The sequence below is a fragment of the Coregonus clupeaformis genome, unplaced genomic scaffold (genome assembly GCF_020615455.1).
Source record: "Coregonus clupeaformis isolate EN_2021a unplaced genomic scaffold, ASM2061545v1 scaf1496, whole genome shotgun sequence".
Lineage (NCBI taxonomy): Eukaryota > Metazoa > Chordata > Actinopteri > Salmoniformes > Salmonidae > Coregonus > Coregonus clupeaformis.
The window spans coordinates 49,913-76,443 of NW_025534950.1; the positions used below are offsets into that span (position 1 = coordinate 49,913).

Genomic DNA, 26,531 nt, shown 5'->3' on the forward strand with positions numbered 1-26,531 from the left:
TATCACCTATTATAATATTCCACTAGCTAGTTACAATATATCACCCATTATAATATTCTACTAGCTAGTTATATCACCCATTATAATATTCCACTAGCTAGTTATATCACCCATTATAATATTCCACTAGCTAGTTATATCACCCATTATAATATTCCACTAGCTAGTTACAATATATAACCTATTATAATATTCCACTAGCTAGTTATATCACCCATTATAATATTCCACTAGCTAGTTATATCATCCATTATAATATTCTACTAGCTAGTTATATCACCCATTATAATATTCCACTAGCTAGTTATATCACCCATAATAATATTCCACTAGCTAGTTATATCACCCATTATAATATTCCACTAGCTAGTTATATCACCTATTATAATATTCCACTAGCTAGTTATATCACCCATTATAATATTCCACTAGCTAGTTATATCACCCATTATAATATTCCACTAGCTAGTTATATCACCCATTATAATATTCCACTAGCTAGTTATATCACCCATTATAATATTCCACTAGCTAGTTATATCACCCATTATAATATTCCACTAGCTAGTTATATCACCCATTATAATATTCCACTATCTAGTTATATCACCCATTATAATATTCCACTAGCTAGTTATATCACCCATTATAATATTCCACTAGCTAGTTATATCACCCATTATAATATTCCACTAGCTAGTTATATCACCCATTATAATATTCCACTAGCTAGTTATATCACCATTATAATATTCCACTATCTAGTTATATCACCCATTATAATATTCTACTAGCTAGTTATATCACCCATTATAATATTCCACTAGCTAGTTACAGTATTTCAACTATTATAATATTCCACTAGCTAGTTACAATATATCACCCATTATAATATTCCACTAGCTAGTTATATCACCCATTATAATATTCCACTAGCTAGTTATATCACCCATTATAATATTCCACTAGCTAGTTATATCACCCATTATAATATTCCACTAGCTAGTTATATCACCCATTATAATATTCCACTAGCTAGTTATATCACCTCATTATAATATTCCACTAGCTAGTTATATCACCCATTATAATATTCTACTAGCTAGTTATATCATCCATTATAATATTCCACTAGCTAGTTATATCACCATTATAATATTCCACTAGCTAGTTATATCATCCATTATAATATTCCACTAGCTACTTATATCACCCATTATAATATTCTACTAGCTAGTTAATATATAAACTATTATAATATTCCACTAGCTAGTTATATCACCATTATAATATTCCACTAGCTAGTTACAGTATATCAACTATTATAATATTCCACTAGCTAGTTATATCACCATTATAATATTCTACTAGCTAGTAATATATCACCTATTATAATATTCCACTAGCTAGTTATATAAACATTATAATATTACACTATCTAGTTATATCACCATTATAATATTCCACTAGCTAGTTATATCACCCATTATAATATTCTACTAGTTAGTTATATCACCCATTATAATATTCCACTAGCTAGTTATAGTATTTCAACTATTATAATATTCCACTAGCTAGTTATATCACCCATTATAATATTCCACTAGCTAGTTATATCACCTATTATAATATTCCTCTAGCTAGTTACAATATATCACTCATTATAATATTCTACTAGCTAGTTATATCACCCATAATAATATTCCACTAGCTAGTTATATCACCCATTATAATATTCCACTAGCTAGTTATATCACCCATTATAATATTCCACTAGCTAGTAACAATATATAACCTATTATAATATTCCACTAGCTAGTTATATCACCATTATAATATTCCACTAGCTAGTTACAATATTTCAACTATTATAATATTCCACTAGCTAGTTATATCACCCATTATAATATTCTACTAGCTAGTTACAATATATCACCTATTATAATATTCCACTAGCTAGTTATATCACCCATTATAATATTCCACTAGCTAGTTATATCACCCATTATAATATTCCACTAGCTAGTTATATCACCCATTATAATATTCCACTAGCTAGTTACAATATATAACCTATTATATTATTCCACTAGCTATTTATGTCATCCATTATAATATTCCACTAGCTAGTTATATCACCCATTATAATATTCTACTAGCTAGTTACAATATATCAACTATTATTATATTCCACTAGCTAGTTATATCACCATTATAATATTCCACTAGCTAGTTACAATATTTCAACTATTATAATATTCCACTAGCTAGTTATATCAGCCATTATAATATTCTACTAGCTAGTTACAATATATCACCTATTATAATATTCCACTAGCTAGTTATATCACCATTATAATATTCCACTAGCTAGTTATATCACCCATTATAATATTCCACTAGCTAGTTATATCACCCATTATAATATTCCACTAGCTATTTATATCACCCATTATAATATTCTACTAGCTAGTTATATCACCCATTATAATATTCCACTAGCTAGTTATATCACCCATTATAATATTCTACTAGCTAGTTATGTCACCCATTATAATATTCTACTAGCTAGTTATATCACCCATTATAATATTCCACTAGCTAGTTATATCACCCATTATAATATTCCTCTAGCTAGTTACAATATATAACCTATTATAATATTCCACTAGCTAGTTATATCAGCTATAATAATATTCTACTAGCTAGTTATATCATCCATTATAATATTCCACTAGCTAGTTATATCATCCATTATAATATTCCACTAGCTAGTTATATCACCCATTATAATATTCTACTAGCTAGTTACAATATATAAACTATTATTATATTCCACTAGCTAGTTATATCAGCCATTATAATATTCCACTAACTAGTTACAGTATTTCACCCATTATAATATTCCACTAGCTAGTTATATCACCCATTATAATATTCCACTAGCTAGTTACAATATATCACCTATTATAATATTCCACTAGCTAGTTATATAAACATTATAATATTACACTATCTAGTTATATCACCATTATAATATTCCACTAGCTAGTTATATCACCCATTATAATATTCTACTAGTTAGTTATATCACCCATTATAATATTCCACTAGCTAGTTACAGTATTTCAACTATTATAATATTCCACTAGCTAGTTATATCACCCATTATAATATTCCACTAGCTAGTTATATCACCTATTATAATATTCCTCTAGCTAGTTACAATATATCACCCATTATAATATTCTACTAGCTAGTTATATCACCCATAATAATATTCCACTAGCTAGTTATATCACCCATTATAATATTCCACTAGCTAGTTATATCACCCATAATAAAATTCCACTAGCTAGTTACAATATATAACCTATTATAATATTCCACTAGCTAGTTATATCACCATTATTATATTCCACTAGCTAGTTACAATATTTCAACTATTATAATATTCCACTAGCTAGTTATATCACCCATTATAATATTCTACTAGCTAGTTACAATATATCACCTATTATAATATCCCACTAGCTAGTTATATCACCATTATAATATTTCACTATCTAGTTATATCACCCATTATAATATTCCACTAGCTAGTTATATCACCCATTATTATATTCTACTAGCTAGTTACAGTATTTCAACTATTATAATATTCCACTAGCTAGTTATATCACCCATTATAATATTCCACTAGCTAGTTATACCACCCATTATAATATTCCACTAGCTAGTTATATCACCCATTATAATATTCCACTAGCTAGTTATATCATCCATTATAATATTCCACCAGCTAGTTATATCATCCATTATAATATTCCACTAGCTAGTTATATCACCCATTATAATATTCCACTAGCTAGTTATATCATCCATTATAATATTCTACTAGCTAGTTATATCACCCATTATAATATTCCACTAGCTAGTTATATCACCCATTATAATATTCCACTAGCTAGTTATATCATCCATTATAATATTCCACTAGCTAGTTATATCATCCATTATAATATTCTACTAGCTATTCTATATCACCCATTATAATATTCCACTAGCTAGTTATATCACCCATTATAATATTCCACTAGCTAGTTATATCACCCATTATAATATTCCACTAGCTAGTTACAATATATAACCTATTATAATATTCCACTAGCTAGTTATATCACCTATAATAATATTCTACTAGCTAGTTATATCATCCATTATAATATTCCACTAGCTAGTTATATCACCCATTATAATATTCTACTAGCTAGTTACAATATATCAACTATTATTATATTCCACTAGCTAGTTATATCACCATTATAATATTCCACTAGCTAGTTACAATATTTCAACTATTATAATATTCCACTAGCTAGTTACAATATTTCAACTATTATTATATTCCACTAGCTAGTTATATCATCCATTATAATATTCCACTAGCTAGTTATATCATCCATTATAATATTCTACTAGCTAGTTATATCACCCATTATAATATTCCACTAGCTAGTTATATCACCCATTATAATATTCCACTAGCTAGTTATATCACCCATTATAATATTCTACTAGCTAGTTACAATATATCACCTATTATAATATTCCACTAGCTAGTTATATCACCATTATAATATTCCACTATCTAGTTATATCACCCATTATAATATTCTACTAGCTAGTTATATCACCCATTATAATATTCCACTAGCTAGTTACAGTATTTCAACTATTATAATATTCCACTAGCTAGTTACAATATATCACCCATTATAATATTCTACTAGCTAGTGATATCACCCATAATAATATTCCACTAGCTAGTTATATCACCCATTATAATATTCCACTACCTAGTTATATCACCCATTATAATATTCCACTAGCTAGTTATATCACCCATTATAATATTCCACTAGCTAGTTATATCACCCATTATAATATTCTACTAGCTAGTTATATCATCCATTATAATATTCCACCAGCTAGTTATATCATCCATTATAATATTCCACTATCTAGTTATATCACCCATTATAATATTCCACTAGCTAGTTACAATATTTCAACTATTATAATATTCCACTAGCTAGTTATATCACCCATTATAATATTCTACTAGCTAGTTATATCACCCATAATAATATTCCACTAGCTAGTTATATCACCCATTATAATATTCCACTAGCTAGTTACAATATATAACCTATTATAATATTCCACTAGCTAGTTATATCACCATTATAATATTCCACTAGCTAGTTACAATATTTCAACTATTGTAATATTCCACTAGCTAGTTATATAACCCATTATAATATTCTACTAGCTAGTTACAATATATCACCTATTATAATATTCCACTAGCTAGTTATATCACCCATTATAATATTCCACTAGCTAGTTATATCACCTATTATAATATTCCTCTAGCTAGTTACAATATATCAAATCAAAATCAAATCAAATCAAATCAAATCAAATTTTATTGGTCACATGCGCCGAATACAACAGGTGCAGACATTACAGTGAAATGCTTACTTACAGCCCTTAACCAACAGTGCATTTATTTTAAACAAAAAAGTAAGAATAAAACAACAACAAAAAGTGTTGAGAAAAAAGAGCAGAAGTAAAAAATAAAGTGACAGTAGGGAGGCTATATATACAATAGAATAAAGTGACAGTAGGGAGGCTATATATACAGGGGGGTACCGTTGCATAGTCAATGTGCGGGGGCACCGGCTAGTTGAGGTAATATGTACATGTGGGTAGAGTTAAAGTGACTATGCATAAATACTTAACAGAGTAGCAGCAGCGTAAAAGGGATGGGGTGGGGGGGCAGTGCAAATAGTCCGGGTAGCCATGATTAGCTGTTCAGGAGTCTTATGGCTTGGGGGTAGAAGCTGTTGAGAAGTCTTTTGGACCTAGACTTGGCACTCCGGTACCGCTTGCCGTGCGGTAGCAGAGAGAACAGTCTATGACTAGGGTGACTGGAGTCTTTGACAATTTTGAGGGCCTTCCTCTGACACCGCCTGGTATAGAGGTCCTGGATGGCAGGGAGCTTTGCCCCAGTGATGTACTGGGCCGTACGCACTACCCTCTGTAGTGCCTTGCGGTCAGAGGCCAAGCAGTTGCCATACCAGGCGGTGATGCAACCAGTCAGGATGCTCTCGATGGTGCAGCTGTAGAATTTTTTGAGGATCTGAGGACCCATGCCAAATCTTTTTAGTCTCCTGAGGGGGAATAGGCTTTGTCGTGCCCTCTTCACGACTGTCTTGGTGTGTTTGGACCATGATAGTTCGTTGGTGATGTGGACACCAAGGAACTTGAAGCTCTCAACCTGTTCCACTACAGCCCGGTCGATGAGAATGGGGGCGTGCTCAGTCCTCTTTTTTTTCCTGTAGTCCACAATCATCTCCTTTGTCTTGGTCACGTTGAGGGAGAGGTTGTTGTCCTGGCACCACACGGCCAGATCTCTGACCTCCTCCCTATAGGCTGTCTCATCGTTGTCGGTGATCAGGCCTACCACTGTTGTGTCGTCGGCAAACTTAATGATGGTGTTGAGTCGTGCCTGGCCATGCAGTCATGGGTGAACAGAGAGTACAGGAGGGGGACTGAGCACGCACCCTGAGGGGCCCCCGTGTTGAGGATCAGTGTGGCAGATGTGTTGTTACCTACCCTTACCACCTGGGGGCGGCCCGTCAGGAAGTCCAGGATCCAGTTGCAGAGGGAGGTGTTTAGTCCCAGGATCCTTAGCTTAGTGATGAGCTTTGAGGGCACTATGGTGTTGAATGCTGAGCTGTAGTCAATGAATAGCATTCTCACGTAGGTGTTCCTCTTGTCCAGGTGGGAAAGGGCAGTGTGGAGTGCGATAGAGATTGCATCATCTGTGGATCTGTTGGGGCGGTATGCAAATTGGAGTGGGTCTAGGGTTTCTGGGATTATGCTGTTGATGTGAGCCATGACCAGTCTTTCAAAGCACTTCATGGCTACAGACGTCAGTGCCACGGGTCGGTAGTCATTTAGGCAGGTTATCTTAGAGTTCTTGGGCACGGGGACTATGGTGGTCTGCTTGAAACATGTTGGTATTACAGACTCAGTCAGGGACATGTTGAAAATGTCAGTGAAGACACTTGCCAGTTGGTCAGCACATGCTCGGAGTACACGTCCTGGTAATCCGTCTGGCCCTGCGGCCTTGTGAATGTTGACCTGCTTAAAGTCTTACTCACATCGGCTACGGAGAGCGTGATCACATAGTCGTCCGGAACAGCTGGTGCTCTCATGCATGCTTCAGTGTTGCTTGCCTCGAAGCGAGCATAGAAGTGGTTTAGCTCGTCTGGTAGGCTTGTGTCACTGGGCAGCTCGCGGCTGTGCTTCCCTTTGTAGTCTGTAATAGTTTTCAAGCCCTGCCACATCCGACGAGCGTCAGAGCCAGTGTAGTATGATTCAATCTTAGACCTGTATTGACTCTTTGCCTGTTTGATGGTTCGTCGGAGGTCATAGCGGGATTTCTTATAAGCGTCCGGGTTAGAGTCCCGTTCCTTGAAAGCGGCAGCTCTACCCTTTAGCTCAGTGCGGATGTTTCCTGTAATCCATGGCTTCTGGTTGGGGTATGTACGTACGGTCACTGTGGGGGACGACATCATCGATGCACTTATTGATGAAGCCAGTGACTGATGTGGTGTACTCCTCAATGCTGTCTGAAGAATCCCTGAACATGTTCCAGTCTGTGCTAGCAAAACAGTCCTGTAGCTTAGCATCTGCGTCATCTGACCACTTTTTTATTAGCCGAGTCACTGGTGCTTCCTGCTTCAGTTTTTGCTTATAAGCAGGAATCAGGAGGATAGAGTTATGGTCAGATTTGCCAAATGGAGGGCGAGGGAGAGCTTTGTATGCGTCTCTGTGTGTGGAGTAAAGGTGGTCTAGAGTTTTTCCCCTCTGGTTGCACATTTAACATGCAATTATAATTTTTACATCACCCATTATAATATTCTACTAGCTAGTTATATCACCCATAATAATATTCCACTAGCTAGTTATATCACCCATTATAATATTCCACTAGCTAGTTATATCACCCATAATAAAATTCCACTAGCTAGTTACAATATATAACCTATTATAATATTCCACTAGCTAGTTATATCACCATTATTATATTCCACTAGCTAGTTACAATATTTCAACTATTATAATATTCCACTAGCTAGTTATATCACCCATTATAATATTCTACTAGCTAGTTACAATATATCACCTATTATAATATTCCACTAGCTAGTTATGTCACCATTATAATATTCCACTATCTAGTTATATCACCCATTATAATATTCCACTAGCTAGTTATATCACCCATTATTATATTCTACTAGCTAGTTACAGTATTTCAACTATTATAATATTCCACTAGCTAGTTATATCACCCATTATAATATTCCACTAGCTAGTTATACCACCCATTATAATATTCCACTAGCTAGTTATATCACCCATTATAATATTCCACTAGCTAGTTATATCATCCATTATAATATTCCACCAGCTAGTTATATCATCCATTATAATATTCCACTAGCTAGTTATATCACCCATTATAATATTCCACTAGCTAGTTATATCATCCATTATAATATTCTACTAGCTAGTTATATCACCCATTATAATATTCCACTAGCTAGTTATATCACCCATTATAATATTCCACTAGCTAGTTATATCATCCATTATAATATTCCACTAGCTAGTTATATCATCCATTATAATATTCTACTAGCTATTTATATCACCCATTATAATATTCCACTAGCTAGTTATATCACCCATTATAATATTCCACTAGCTAGTTATATCACCCATTATAATATTCCACTAGCTAGTTACAATATATAACCTATTATAATATTCCACTAGCTAGTTATATCACCTATAATAATATTCTACTAGCTAGTTATATCATCCATTATAATATTCCACTAGCTAGTTATATCACCCATTATAATATTCTACTAGCTAGTTACAATATATCAACTATTATTATATTCCACTAGCTAGTTATATCACCATTATAATATTCCACTAGCTAGTTACAATATTTCAACTATTATAATATTCCACTAGCTAGTTACAATATTTCAACTATTATTATATTCCACTAGCTAGTTATATCATCCATTATAATATTCCACTAGCTAGTTATATCATCCATTATAATATTCTACTAGCTAGTTATATCACCCATTATAATATTCCACTAGCTAGTTATATCACCCATTATAATATTCCACTAGCTAGTTATATCACCCATTATAATATTCTACTAGCTAGTTACAATATATCACCTATTATAATATTCCACTAGCTAGTTATATCACCATTATAATATTCCACTATCTAGTTATATCACCCATTATAATATTCTACTAGCTAGTTATATCACCCATTATAATATTCCACTAGCTAGTTACAGTATTTCAACTATTATAATATTCCACTAGCTAGTTACAATATATCACCCATTATAATATTCTACTAGCTAGTGATATCACCCATAATAATATTCCACTAGCTAGTTATATCACCCATTATAATATTCCACTAGCTAGTTATATCACCCATTATAATATTCCACTAGCTAGTTATATCACCCATTATAATATTCCACTAGCTAGTTATATCACCCATTATAATATTCTACTAGCTAGTTATATCATCCATTATAATATTCCACCAGCTAGTTATATCATCCATTATAATATTCCACTATCTAGTTATATCACCCATTATAATATTCCACTAGCTAGTTACAATATTTCAACTATTATAATATTCCACTAGCTAGTTATATCAGCCATTATAATATTCTACTAGCTAGTTACAATATATCACCTATTATAATATTCCACTAGCTAGTTATATCACCATTATAATATTCCACTAGCTAGTTATATCACCTATTATAATATTCCACTAGCTAGTTATATCACCCATTATAATATTCCACTAGCTATTTATATCACCCATTATAATATTCTACTAGCTAGTTATATCACCCATTATAATATTCCACTAGCTAGTTATATCACCCATTATAATATTCTACTAGCTAGTTATATCACCCATTATAATATTCTACTAGCTAGTTATATCACCCATTATAATATTCCACTAGCTAGTTATATCACCCATTATAATATTCCTCTAGCTAGTTACAATATATAACCTATTATAATATTCCACTAGCTAGTTATATCAGCTATAATAATATTCTACTAGCTAGTTATATCATCCATTATAATATTCCACTAGCTAGTTATATCATCCATTATAATATTCCACTAGCTAGTTATATCACCCATTATAATATTCTACTAGCTAGTTACAATATATAAACTATTATTATATTCCACTAGCTAGTTATATCACCATTATAATATTCCACTAACTAGTTACAGTATTTCAACTATTATAATATTCCACTAGCTAGTTATATCACCCATTATAATATTCTACTAGCTAGTTACAATATATCACCTATTATAATATTCCACTAGCTAGTTATATAAACATTATAATATTACACTATCTAGTTATATCACCATTATAATATTCCACTAGCTAGTTATATCACCCATTATAATATTCTACTAGTTAGTTATATCACCCATTATAATATTCCACTAGCTAGTTACAGTATTTCAACTATTATAATATTCCACTAGCTAGTTATATCACCCATTATAATATTCCACTAGCTAGTTATATCACCTATTATAATATTCCTCTAGCTAGTTACAATATATCACCCATTATAATATTCTACTAGCTAGTTATATCACCCATAATAATATTCCACTAGCTAGTTATATCACCCATTATAATATTCCACTAGCTAGTTACAATATATAACCTATTATAATATTCCACTAGCTAGTTATATCACCATTATAATATTCCACTAGCTAGTTACAATATTTCAACTATTATAATATTCCACTAGCTAGTTATATAACCCATTATAATATTCTACTAGCTAGTTACAATATATCACCTATTATAATATTCCACTAGCTAGTTATATCACCCATTATAATATTCCACTAGCTAGTTATATCACCTATTATAATATTCCTCTAGCTAGTTACAATATATCACCCATTATAATATTCTACTAGCTAGTTATATCACCCATAATAATATTCCACTAGCTAGTTATATCACCCATTATAATATTCCACTAGCTAGTTATATCACCCATAATAAAATTCCACTAGCTAGTTACAATATATAACCTATTATAATATTCCACTAGCTAGTTATATCACCATTATTATATTCCACTAGCTAGTTACAATATTTCAACTATTATAATATTCCACTAGCTAGTTATATCACCCATTATAATATTCTACTATCTAGTTACAATATATCACCTATTATAATATTCCACTAGCTAGTTATATCACCATTATAATATTCCACTATCTAGTTATATCACCCATTATAATATTCCACTAGCTAGTTATATCACCCATTATTATATTCTACTAGCTAGTTACAGTATTTCAACTATTATAATATTCCACTAGCTAGTTATATCACCCATTATAATATTCCACTAGCTAGTTATACCACCCATTATAATATTCCACTAGCTAGTTATATCACCCATTATAATATTCCACTAGCTAGTTATATCATCCATTATAATATTCCACCAGCTAGTTATATCATCCATTATAATATTCCACTAGCTAGTTATATCACCCATTATAATATTCCACTAGCTAGTTATATCATCCATTATAATATTCTACTAGCTAGTTATATCACCCATTATAATATTCCACTAGCTAGTTATATCACCCATTATAATATTCCACTAGCTAGTTATATCATCCATTATAATATTCCACTAGCTAGTTATATCATCCATTATAATATTCTACTAGCTATTTATATCACCCATTATAATATTCCACTAGCTAGTTATATCACCCATTATAATATTCCACTAGCTAGTTATATCACCCATTATAATATTCCACTAGCTAGTTACAATATATAACCTATTATAATATTCCACTAGCTAGTTATATCACCTATATAATATTCTACTAGCTAGTTATATCATCCATTATAATATTCCACTAGCTAGTTATATCACCCATTATAATATTCTACTAGCTAGTTACAATATATCAACTATTATTATATTCCACTAGCTAGTTATATCACCATTATAATATTCCACTAGCTAGTTACAATATTTCAACTATTATAATATTCCACTAGCTAGTTCATATTTCAACTATTATTATATTCCACTAGCTAGTTATATCACCCATTATAATATTCCACTAGCTAGTTATATCACCATTATAATATTCTACTAGCTAGTTATATCACCCATTATAATATTCCACTAGCTAGTTATATCACCTATTATAATATTCCACTAGCTAGTTATATCACCTATTATAATATTCTACCAGCTAGTTATATCACATATTATAATATTCCACTAGCTAGTTATATCACCATTATAATATTCCACTATCTAGTTATATCACCCATTATAATATTCTACTAGCTAGTTATATCACCCATTATAATATTCCACTAGCTAGTTAAGTATTTCAACTATTATAATATTCCACTAGCTAGTTACAATATATCACCCATTATAATATTCTACTAGCTAGTGATATCACCCATAATAATATTCCACTAGCTAGTTATATCACCCATTATAATATTCCACTAGCTAGTTATATCACCCATTATAATATTCCACTAGCTAGTTATATCACCCATTATAATATTCCACTAGCTAGTTATATCACCATTATAATATTCTACTAGCTAGTTATATCACCCATTATAATATTCCACTAGCTAGTTATATCACCCATTATAATATTCCACTAGCTAGTTATATCACCCATTATAATATTCCACTAGCTAGTTACAATATTTCAACTATTATAATATTCCACTAGCTAGTTATATCACCCATTATAATATTCTACTAGCTAGTAAATATATCACCTATTATAATATTCCACTAGCTAGTTATATCACCCATTATAATATTCCACTAGCTAGTTATATCACCTATTATAATATTCCACTAGCTAGTTATATCACCCATTATAATATTCTACTAGCTAGTTATATCACCCATTATAATATTCCACTAGCTAGTTATATCACCCATTATAATATTCCACTAGCTAGTTATATCACCCATTATAATATTCCACTAGCTAGTTACAATATATAACCTATTATAATATTCCACTAGCTAGTTATATCATCCATTATAATATTCCACTAGCTAGTTATATCATCCATTATAATATTCTACTAGCTAGTTATATCACCCATTATAATATTCCACTAGCTAGTTATATCACCCATTATAATATTCTACTAGTTAGTTATATCACCCATTATAATATTCCACTAGCTAGTTACAGTATTTCAACTATTATAATATTCCACTAGCTAGTTATATCACCCATTATAATATTCCACTAGCTAGTTATATCACCTATTATAATATTCCTCTAGCTAGTTACAATATATCACCCATTATAATATTCCACTAGCTAGTTACAATATATAACCTATTATAATATTCCACTAGCTAGTTATATCACCATTATAATATTCCACTAGCTAGTTACAATATTTCAACTATTATAATATTCCACTAGCTAGTTATATAACCCATTATAATATTCTACTAGCTAGTTACAATATATCACCTATTATAATATTCCACTAGCTAGTTATATCACCCATTATAATATTCCACTAGCTAGTTATATCACCCATTATAATATTCCTCTAGCTAGTTACAATATATCACCCATTATAATATTCTACTAGCTAGTTATATCACCCATAATAATATTCCACTAGCTAGTTATATCACCCATTATAATATTCCACTAGCTAGTTATATCACCCATAATAAAATTCCACTAGCTAGTTACAATATATAACCTATTATAATATTCCACTAGCTAGTTATATCACCATTATTATATTCCACTAGCTAGTTACAATATTTCAACTATTATAATATTCCACTAGCTAGTTATATCACCCATTATAATATTCTACTATCTAGTTACAATATATCACCTATTATAATATTCCACTAGCTAGTTATATCACCATTATAATATTCCACTATCTAGTTATATCACCCATTATAATATTCCACTAGCTAGTTATATCACCCATTATTATATTCTACTAGCTAGTTACAGTATTTCAACTATTATAATATTCCACTAGCTAGTTATATCACCCATTATAATATTCCACTAGCTAGTTATACCACCCATTATAATATTCCACTAGCTAGTTATATCACCCATTATAATATTCCACTAGCTAGTTATATCATCCATTATAATATTCCACCAGCTAGTTATATCATCCATTATAATATTCCACTAGCTAGTTATATCACCCATTATAATATTCCACTAGCTAGTTATATCATCCATTATAATATTCTACTAGCTAGTTATATCACCCATTATAATATTCCACTAGCTAGTTATATCACCCATTATAATATTCCACTAGCTAGTTATATCATCCATTATAATATTCCACTAGCTAGTTATATCATCCATTATAATATTCTACTAGCTATTTATATCACCCATTATAATATTCCACTAGCTAGTTATATCACCCATTATAATATTCCACTAGCTAGTTATATCACCCATTATAATATTCCACTAGCTAGTTACAATATATAACCTATTATAATATTCCACTAGCTAGTTATATCACCTATAATAATATTCTACTAGCTAGTTATATCATCCATTATAATATTCCACTAGCTAGTTATATCACCCATTATAATATTCTACTAGCTAGTTACAATATATCAACTATTATTATATTCCACTAGCTAGTTATATCACCATTATAATATTCCACTAGCTAGTTACAATATTTCAACTATTATAATATTCCACTAGCTAGTTACAATATTTCAACTATTATTATATTCCACTAGCTAGTTATATCATCCATTATAATATTCCACTAGCTAGTTATATCATCCATTATAATATTCTACTAGCTAGTTATATCACCCATTATAATATTCCACTAGCTAGTTATATCACCCATTATAATATTCCACTAGCTAGTTATATCACCCATTATAATATTCTACTAGCTAGTTACAATATATCACCTATTATAATATTCCACTAGCTAGTTATATCACCATTATAATATTCCACTATCTAGTTATATCACCCATTATAATATTCTACTAGCTAGTTATATCACCCATTATAATATTCCACTAGCTAGTTACAGTATTTCAACTATTATAATATTCCACTAGCTAGTTACAATATATCACCCATTATAATATTCTACTAGCTAGTGATATCACCCATAATAATATTCCACTAGCTAGTTATATCACCCATTATAATATTCCACTAGCTAGTTATATCACCCATTATAATATTCCACTAGCTAGTTATATCACCCATTATAATATTCCACTAGCTAGTTATATCACCCATTATAATATTCTACTAGCTAGTTATATCATCCATTATAATATTCCACCAGCTAGTTATATCATCCATTATAATATTCCACTATCTAGTTATATCACCCATTATAATATTCCACTAGCTAGTTACAATATTTCAACTATTATAATATTCCACTAGCTAGTTATATCACCCATTATAATATTCTACTAGCTAGTTACAATATATCACCTATTATAATATTCCACTAGCTAGTTATATCACCCATTATAATATTCCACTAGCTAGTTATATCACCTATTATAATATTCCTCTAGCTAGTTACAATATATCACCCATTATAATATTCTACTAGCTAGTTATATCACCCATAATAATATTCCACTAGCTAGTTATATCACCCATTATAATATTCCACTAGCTAGTTATATCACCCATTATAATATTCCACTAGCTAGTTACAATATATAACCTATTATAATATTCCACTAGCTAGTTATATCATCCATTATAATATTCCACTAGCTAGTTATATCATCCATTATAATATTCTACTAGCTAGTTATATCACCCATTATAATATTCCACTAGCTAGTTATATCACCCATAATAATATTCTACTAGCTAGTTATATCACCCATTATAATATTCCACTAGCTAGTTATATCACCTATTATAATATTCCACTAGCTAGTTATATCACCCATTATAATATTCCACTAGCTAGTTATATCACCCATTATAATATTCCACTAGCTAGTTATATCACCCATTATAATATTCCACTAGCTAGTTATATCACCCATTATAATATTCCACTAGCTAGTTATATCACCCATTATAATATTCCACTAGCTAGTTATATCACCCATTATAATATTCCACTATCTAGTTATATCATCCATTATAATATTCCACTAGCTAGTTATATCACCCATTATAATATTCCACTAGCTAGTTATATCACCCATTATAATATTCCACTAGCTAGTTATATCACCCATTATAATATTCCACTAGCTAGTTATATCACCATTATAATATTCCACTATCTAGTTATATCACCCATTATAATATTCTACTAGCTAGTTATATCACCCATTATAATATTCCACTAGCTAGTTACAGTATTTCAACTATTATAATATTCCACTAGCTAGTTACAATATATCACCCATTATAATATTCTACTAGCTAGTGATATCACCCATAATAATATTCCACTAGCTAGTTATATCACCATTATAATATTCCACTAGCTAGTTATATCACCCATTATAATATTCCACTAGCTAGTTATATCACCCATTATAATATTCCACTAGCTAGTTATATCACCCATTATAATATTCCACTAGCTAGTTATATCACCCATTATAATATTCTACTAGCTAGTTATATCATCCATTATAATATTCCACCAGCTAGTTATATCATCCATTATAATATTCCACTAGCTAGTTATATCATCCATTATAATATTCCACTAGCTACTTATATCACCCATTATAATATTCTACTAGCTAGTTACAATATATAAACTATTATTATATTCCACTAGCTAGTTATATCACCATTATAATATTCCACTAACTAGTTACAGTATTTCAACTATTATAATATTCCACTAGCTAGTTATATCACCATTATAATATTCTACTAGCTAGTTACAATATATCACCTATTATAATATTCCACTAGCTAGTTATATAAACATTATAATATTACACTATCTAGTTATATCACCATTATAATATTCCACTAGCTAGTTATATCACCCATTATAATATTCTACTAGTTAGTTATATCACCCATTATAATATTCCACTAGCTAGTTATAGTATTTCAACTATTATAATATTCCACTAGCTAGTTATATCACCCATTATAATATTCCACTAGCTAGTTATATCACCTATTATAATATTCCTCTAGCTAGTATATATCACTCATTATAATATTCTACTAGCTAGTTATATCACCCATAATAATATTCCACTAGCTAGTTATATCACCCATTATAATATTCCACTAGCTAGTTATATCACCCATTATAATATTCCACTAGCTAGTAACAATATATAACCTATTATAATATTCCACTAGCTAATTATATCACCATTATAATATTCCACTAGCTAGTTACAATATTTCAACTATTATAATATTCCACTAGCTAGTTATATCACCCATTATAATATTCTACTAGCTAGTTACAATATATCACCTATTATAATATTCCACTAGCTAGTTATATCACCATTATAATATTCCACTATCTAGTTATATCACCCATTATAATATTCCACTAGCTAGTTATATCACCCATTATAATATTCCACTAGCTAGTTACAATATATAACCTATTATATTATTCCACTAGCTATTTATGTCATCCATTATAATATTCCACTAGCTAGTTATATCACCCATTATAATATTCTACTAGCTAGTTACAATATATCAACTATTATTATATTCCACTAGCTAGTTATATCACCATTATAATATTCCACTAGCTAGTTACAATATTTCAACTATTATAATATTCCACTAGCTAGTTATATCAGCCATTATAATATTCTACTAGCTAGTTCAATATATCACCTATTATAATATTCCACTAGCTAGTTATATCACCATTATAATATTCCACTAGCTAGTTATATCACCTATTATAATATTCCACTAGCTAGTTATATCACCCATTATAATATTCCACTAGCTATTTATATCACCCATTATAATATTCTACTAGCTAGTTATATCACCCATTATAATATTCCACTAGCTAGTTATATCACCCATTATAATATTCTACTAGCTAGTTATGTCACCCATTATAATATTCTACTAGCTAGTTATATCACCCATTATAATATTCCACTAGCTAGTTATATCACCCATTATAATATTCCTCTAGCTAGTTCAATATATAACCTATTATAATATTCCACTAGCTAGTTATATCACCTATTATAATATTCTACTAGCTAGTTATATCACCCATTATAATATTCCACTAGCTAGTTATATCACCCATTATAATATTCCACTAGCTAGTTATATCACCCATTATAATATTCTACTAGCTAGTTAAATATATAAACCATTATTATATTCCACTAGCTAGTTATATCACCATTATAATATTCCACTAACTAGTTACAGTATTTCAACTATTATAATATTCCACTAGCTAGTTATATCACCCATTATAATATTCTACTAGCTAGTTACAATATATCACCTATTATAATATTCCACTAGCTAGTTATATAAACATTATAATATTACACTATCTAGTTATATCACCATTATAATATTCCACTAGCTAGTTATATCACCCATTATAATATTCTACTAGTTAGTTATATCACCCATTATAATATTCCACTAGCTAGTTACAGTATTTCAACTATTATAATATTCCACTAGCTAGTTATATCACCCATTATAATATTCCACTAGCTAGTTATATCACCTATTATAATATTCCTCTAGCTAGTTATATCACCCATTATAATATTCTACTAGCTAGTTATATCACCCATAATAATATTCCACTAGCTAGTTATATCACCCATTATAATATTCCACTAGCTAGTTATATCACCCATTATAAAATTCCACTAGCTAGTTACAATATATAACCTATTATAATATTCCACTAGCTAGTTATATCACCATTATTATATTCCACTAGCTAGTTACAATATTTCAACTATTATAATATTCCACTAGCTAGTTATATCACCCATTATAATATTCTACTAGCTAGTTACAATATATCACCTATTATAATATTCCACTAGCTAGTTATATCACCCATTATAATATTTCCACTATCTAGTTATATCACCCATTATAATATTCCACTAGCTAGTTATATCACCCATTATTATATTCTACTAGCTAGTTACAGTATTTCAACTATTATAATATTCCACTAGCTAGTTATATCACCCATTATAATATTCCACTAGCTAGTTATACCACCCATTATAATATTCCACTAGCTAGTTATATCACCCATTATAATATTCCACTAGCTAGTTATATCATCCATTATAATATTCCACCAGCTAGTTATATCATCCATTATAATATTCCACTAGCTAGTTATATCACCCATTATAATATTCCACTAGCTAGTTATATCATCCATTATAATATTCTACTAGCTAGTTATATCACCCATTATAATATTCCACTAGCTAGTTATATCACCCATTATAATATTCCACTAGCTAGTTATATCATCCATTATAATATTCCACTAGCTAGTTATATCATCCATTATAATATTCTACTAGCTATTTATATCACCCATTATAATATTCCACTAGCTAGTTATATCACCCATTATAATATTCCACTAGCTAGTTATATCACCCATTATAATATTCCACTAGCTAGTTATATATAACCTATTATAATATTCCACTAGCTAGTTATATCACCTATAATAATATTCTACTAGCTAGTTATATCATCCATTATAATATTCCACTAGCTAGTTATATCACCCATTATAATATTCTACTAGCTAGTTACAATATATCAACTATTATTATATTCCACTAGCTAGTTATATCACCATTATAATATTCCACTAGCTAGTTACAATATTTCAACTATTATAATATTCCACTAGCTAGTTACAATATTTCAACTATTATTATATTCCACTAGCTAGTTATATCATCCATTATAATATTCCACTAGCTAGTTATATCATCCATTATAATATTCTACTAGCTAGTTATATCACCCATTATAATATTCCACTAGCTAGTTATATCACCCATTATAATATTCCACTAGCTAGTTATATCACCCATTATAATATTCTACTAGCTAGTTCAATATATCACCTATTATAATATTCCACTAGCTAGTTATATCACCATTATAATATTCCACTATCTAGTTATATCACCCATTATAATATTCTACTAGCTAGTTATATCACCCATTATAATATTCCACTAGCTAGTTATATTCAACTATTATAATATTCCACTAGCTAGTTATATCACCCATTATAATATTCTACTAGCTAGTGATATCACCCATAATAATATTCCACTAGCTAGTTATATCACCCATTATAATATTCCACTAGCTAGTTATATCACCCATTATAATATTCCACTAGCTAGTTATATCACCCATTATAATATTCCACTAGCTAGTTATATCACCCATTATAATATTCCACTAGCTAGTTATATCATCCATTATAATATTCCACCAGCTAGTTATATCATCCATTATAATATTCCACTATCTAGTTATATCACCCATTATAATATTCCACTAGCTAGTTCAATATATCACCTATTATAATATTCCACTAGCTAGTTATATCACCCATTATAATATTCCACTAGCTAGTATATATCACCTATTATAATATTCCACTAGCTAGTTATATCACCCATTATAATATTCCACTAGCTAGTTATATCACCCATTATAATATTCCACTAGCTAGTTATATCACCCATTATAATATTCCACTAGCTAGTTATATCACCCATTATAATATTCCACTAGCTAGTTATATCACCCATTATAATATTCCACTAGCTAGTTATATCACCCATTATAATATTCCACTAGCTAGTATATATAACCTATTATAATATTCCACTAGCTAGTTATATCACCCATTATAATATTCCACTAGCTAGTATATCATCCATATAAGTTATATCACCCATTATAATATTACACTAGCTAGTTATATCACCATTCACTACTATTAACAGGGTGTCAGTTGACCTGGAGTGACTTGTCAGAGCCTGTTGTCAGGAGGGAGTCTTAACAGGGATGAGGGTTTTCTCTCTGAGAGGCAGGAGGGAGTCTTAACAGGGATGAGGGTTATCTCTCTGAGAGGCTTATGTCTTCTTCAACTATTGTCACGGCTATTCCAGGAAACACAGATCTGCGGCCCAAATGGCATCCTATTCCCAGAGGGCCCTGGTCAATAGTAGTGCACTATATAGGGAATGGGATGGCATTTGGGACGCAATGGAAGACTTCACACTCCTGATATTAATAGACAGACAGCTTGTGTTGTTGCTCACTGCTGCTGGACTTCCTGTTCCTGCTGTGGGTGGGGCGTTGCTGGGCGGCAGGCAGGGGGAGGAACGGAGAGGGGGATGGGGAGTTGAGGATTGACGGGGTAGCCCAATCCCAACTCAGCAGGGACTGTATACTGGAGACGCAGTTTGCCCAAATCTCTGACCTCAATCCGCAGGGCTGGACTGGACTGGAGCTGGGGGAGAGAGCCTGGGGTAGTCCCGTGTAGCTCAGTTGGTAGAGCATGGCATTTGCAACGCCAGGGTTGTGGGTTCGTTTCCCACGGGGGACCAGTATGAAAACAAAAAATATGTATGCACTCAATAACTGTAAGTGGCTCTGGATAAGAGCGTCTGCTAAATGACTAAAATGTAAATGGCTATAGGTCTAGGGGAGAGGGACTGTGGCTGGGCTAGGTCAACATACTGATGGGGGAGAGGAGTTGGGCTGGGTCAGGCTGGAATGGGACTGGGGATGGGTACTGCAGTCCTGCTGCAGTCTCTGTCCCTTCTCTCTCCCCTGTCAGTCCCTCCTATCTCTCTCTCCTCTCTGCAGTAAAGGTCATATTCTCCCCTGTTAAACAAACCACGGCTGATTTGCTCCCTCTCTCTCTCTTCTCTACCTCTCCCTCTCTTTACCTTTCTGTCTTTCCCTCTCCCTCCCTCCCTCCCTCGCAGTCCCTCCCTCCCTCCCTGGTTCCCTCCGCAGTCCCTCCTCCCTCTCTCCCTCTCTCGCAGTCCCTCCCTCCCTCCCTCCCGAGTCCCTCCTCCCTCCCTCCCTCCCTCCCTCCCTCTCTCCCTCCCTCTCTAGCAGTCCTTCCCTCCCTCCCTCCCCCTCCCTCTCTGGCAGGCTCTCCCTCCTCCCTCCTTTTCCTGCCTCTTTCTGTCTCTCTCTCTGTGATTGGAACCTACTGCTGGACAGTCACAGACCCACAGGATGTATCTCAGTAATAACACACACAGGTAGAGACTGAGTTATAGAAAACATTGTCATATGTTTATTCATGTTTCACCACACAGACGGACAGACAGACAGACAGACAGACAGACAGACTGACAGAGTAACAGACAGACAGACAGAGTAACAGACAGACAGACTGACAGAGTAACAGACAGACAGACAGAGTAACAGACAGACAGACTGACAGAGTAACAGACAGACAGACAGACAGACTGACAGAGTAACAGACAGACAGCATAACAGACAGACAGACAGTTCAGAACACAGTACAGACAGTACAGTCAGGTTACACCAGCCATCTAACAGGTCGCTAACAGAACAACTACCATCCAACAGAGTCTTCACTAAAACGCATCTGTTTTGTCACATTGACTTCAGTCTTACAGCCTGGATAGGGGGTCGGGGGGCACGTATCCTTTAGCTGTTCTTAAATGTGGTATTTTTGGCACATTCTGGTCATTAAATAGCTGGGAACTCTACAGAACAACAAAACAAACAGTCCTTGTCCAGGAAATGCATTGGATTCAGCACTTGCGTTATACGTGGCTTTAAATACCAAGTGGTTTGAAGCAGCAATAGTGACATTGAGTTAGCCTGGTAACAGCAGGGCAGTTCAATGTAATCAAAACCAATAGAAACCATATGACAGAACATCCAATAGGTTCCACTATCAACTACAGCATCAACACTGTATGTAGGAGATCCTCTGTGGGGGGGGTACAGTCTCAGGCCTGTCCAGGTGGGTACAGTCTCAGGCCTGTCCAGGTGGGTACAGTCTCAGGCCTGTCAGGTGGGTACAGTCTCAGGCCTGTCCAGGTGGGTACAGTCTCAGGCCTGTCCAGGTGGGGTACAGTCTCAGGCCTGTCCAGGTGGGTACAGTCTCAGGCCTGTCCAGGTGGGTACAGCTCTCAGGCCGGTTCTCAGGTGGGTACGAAGGTCTCAGGCCTGTCCAGGTGTATTGCTCTGTATGAGTGTGTATTGAAGTGTATTAGTGTGTGTTGTAGAAAGGCAGGGTGGTATGGGTCTGTGGGAGAACTCCTATCTGTAATGGTATGGGTGGTATAGGTCTGTGGGAGAACTCCTATCTGTAATGGTATGGGTGGTATAGGTCTGTGGGAGAACTCCTATCTGTAATGGTATGGGTGGTATAGGTCTGTGGGAGAACTCCTATCTGTAATGGTATGGGTGGTATAGGTCTGTGGGAGAACTCCTATCTGTAATGGTATGGGTGGTATAGGTCTGTGGGAGAACTCCTATCTGTAATGGTATGGGTGGTATAGGTCTGTGGGAGAACTCCTATCTGTAATGGTATGGGTGGTAAAGGTCTGTGGGAGAACTCCTATCTGTAATGGTATGGGTGGTATAGGTCTGTGGGAGAACTCCTATCTGTAATGGTATGGGTGGTATAGGTCTGTGGGAGAACTCCTATCTGTAATGGTATGGGTGGCCAGTTCTTCTCCAGCTGTTATCACAGGAGAACTGTCATCACAGGAGAACAATGCAACGATGATGTTCCACCCTATAGATCACTGGTTCTAACCCACTCTCTGTTTCACCCTATAGGTAATTGGTTCTAACCCCCTCTCTGTTTCCACCCTGTAGGTAATTGGTTCTAACCCCCTCTCTGTTTCCACCCTGTAGGTAATTGGTTCTAACCCCCTCTCTGTTTCCACCCTGTAGGTAATTGGTTCTAACCCCCTCTCTGTTTCCACCCTGTAGGTAATTGGTTCTAACCCCTCTCTGTTTCCACCCTGTAGGTATTGGTTCTAACCCCCTCTGTTTCCACCCTGTAGGTAATTGGTTCTAACCCCCTCTCTGTTTCCACCCTGTAGGTAATTGGTTCTAACCCCCTCTCTGTTTCCACCCTGTAGGTAATTGGTTCTAACCCCCTCTCTGTTTCCACCCTGTAGGTAATTGGTTCTAACCCCCTCTCTGTTTCCACCCTGTAGGTAATTGGTTCTAACCCCCTCTCTGTTTCCACCCTGTAGGTAATTGGTTCTAACCCCCTCTCTGTTTCCACCCTGTAGGTAATTGGTTCTAACCCCCTCTCTGTTTCCACCCCCGGGTCTCTGCTGTCAATCAGCCTCTTAGAACCCCTTCTCTGTTCCATGATATAGGTCAGTGGTTACACCCTTCTGATATTTCCCTGTTCTCTGAATCCCCCCTTCCTCTCCCCCTCTCCTCCTCCTCCTCCTCTCCTGGTGTAAAGGAGCTCCATTATCAGGTTGTAAAAGGTCTATATTTGGGTCAGATGGTTTCTAGTGGCGCCTGTATCAACATCCTATAGCTTTACAATCCTACTGCAGTTGGAGAATCTCTGGCTCAAGCTCTCATTCCTTACTCCGTTAGTCTGTCAGTCCCCCTGCCTGAGTCAGATCTGTATTAACTTAGTTAACTCTGTGTCAGCTGTCTGAGTTGGTCTGGTTTAGCTGTATCTGTGTGCCTGTGGGCTGTGGGATGGAATTTTACAATTTGTGTAAATGTTCTGTGATGGTTGTATGAATGTTATGTGATGGTTGTATGGATGTTATGAGATGGTGTATGAATGTTCTGTGATGGGCGCATGAATGTTCTGTGATGGGCGTATGAATGTTCTGTGATAGTTGTATGAATGTTCTGTGATGGTTGTATGAATGTTCTGTGATGGTTGTATGACTGTTATGAGATGGTTGTATGAATGTTATGAGATGGTTGTATGAATGTTACGAGATGTTTGTATGAATGTTCTGTGATGGTTGTGTGAATGTTCTGTGACGATTGTGTAGATGTTATGAGGTGGTTGTGTGGATGTTCCTCCCAGAACGTTGAGGTTGACAGGTCTTCTCAGTGTTCTCTGACCCTGACCTCTGCCCCTCAGGTAGGGTTAAGGGTCTGGGTTAGGTAGGGTTAGGGCTAGTTTGATAGACAGGTGTCAGATTTAGTGTGTGAGCCTGAATCAACTGACCTCTAAACTCTAACCTCTGACCTGGAAGTGTTATGAATACTATGCATAGATCTCTGGCATGGCTGTCAGACCTAGTAGCTCACAGAAAGTCTGAGGACTTATGCAACACACAACTCTGTCCTCCAGACTTCCAAATGACATCAATGCATGATTTAGGTAAAAGCCCAGCGGACAAAGTGTGATCTGAGGCTGGGCTTGGCCTGTAGTAAAGCATCTTACACGGCAGTTTAGGGGTTTCAATCCTAGCTCTGCTCATATGAACATTTCCTTAGGCAGCTTTCCACTCCCTAAGACACCATGTCATTAGCTATGTCACGGTCTGATGTGGGCCTGATACCTGCTACCTACCTGCTGACCTGCCTCAACACCTCAACACTCACTGAACCACTTCCTACAGGACGACCTACCTGTTGACCTGCCTCAACACCTCAACACACTGCACCACTTCCTACGGGACGACCTACCTGCTGACCTGCCTCAACACCTCAACACTCACTGCACCACTTCCTACGGGACGACCTACCTGCTGACCTGCCTCAACACTCACTGCACCACTTCCTACAGGACGACCTACCTGCTGACCTGCCTCAACACCTCAACACTCACTGCACCACTTCCTACAGGACGACCTACCTGCTGACCTGCCTCAACACCTCAACACTCACTGCACCACTTCCTACAGGACGACCTACCTGCTGACCTGCCTCAACACTCACTGCACCACTTCCTACGGGACGACCTACCTGCTGACCTGCCTCAACACCTCAACACTCACTGCACCACTTCCTACGGGACGACCTACCTGCTGCTTGCCCTCCCCACCACAGAGCTTTACCAGGTTCTACTGGGTTCTCCTGGGTTCTACTAGATTCTACCAGGTTCTACTAGGTTCTACCAGGGTGGTGGTGTCACCACACATAGAGGTCAAGTTGAGGATTCACCAGGGTTAGAAGTTGGTGGTGGAAAAGCAGTGGTGG

General features: G+C 33.9%; 1 long non-coding RNA gene across 1 annotated transcript; it reads right to left on the minus strand.

The window, feature by feature from the left end:
• Positions 1-24,618: 24,618 nt before the first annotated feature.
• On the minus strand, positions 24,619-26,531 carry LOC121559983. Its single transcript, XR_006659672.1, has 3 exons — positions 26,306-26,531; positions 25,970-26,254; positions 24,619-25,910 (listed from the first exon to the last, which is right to left on the minus strand). It is a non-coding gene; the product is annotated as an uncharacterized LOC121559983 (long non-coding RNA).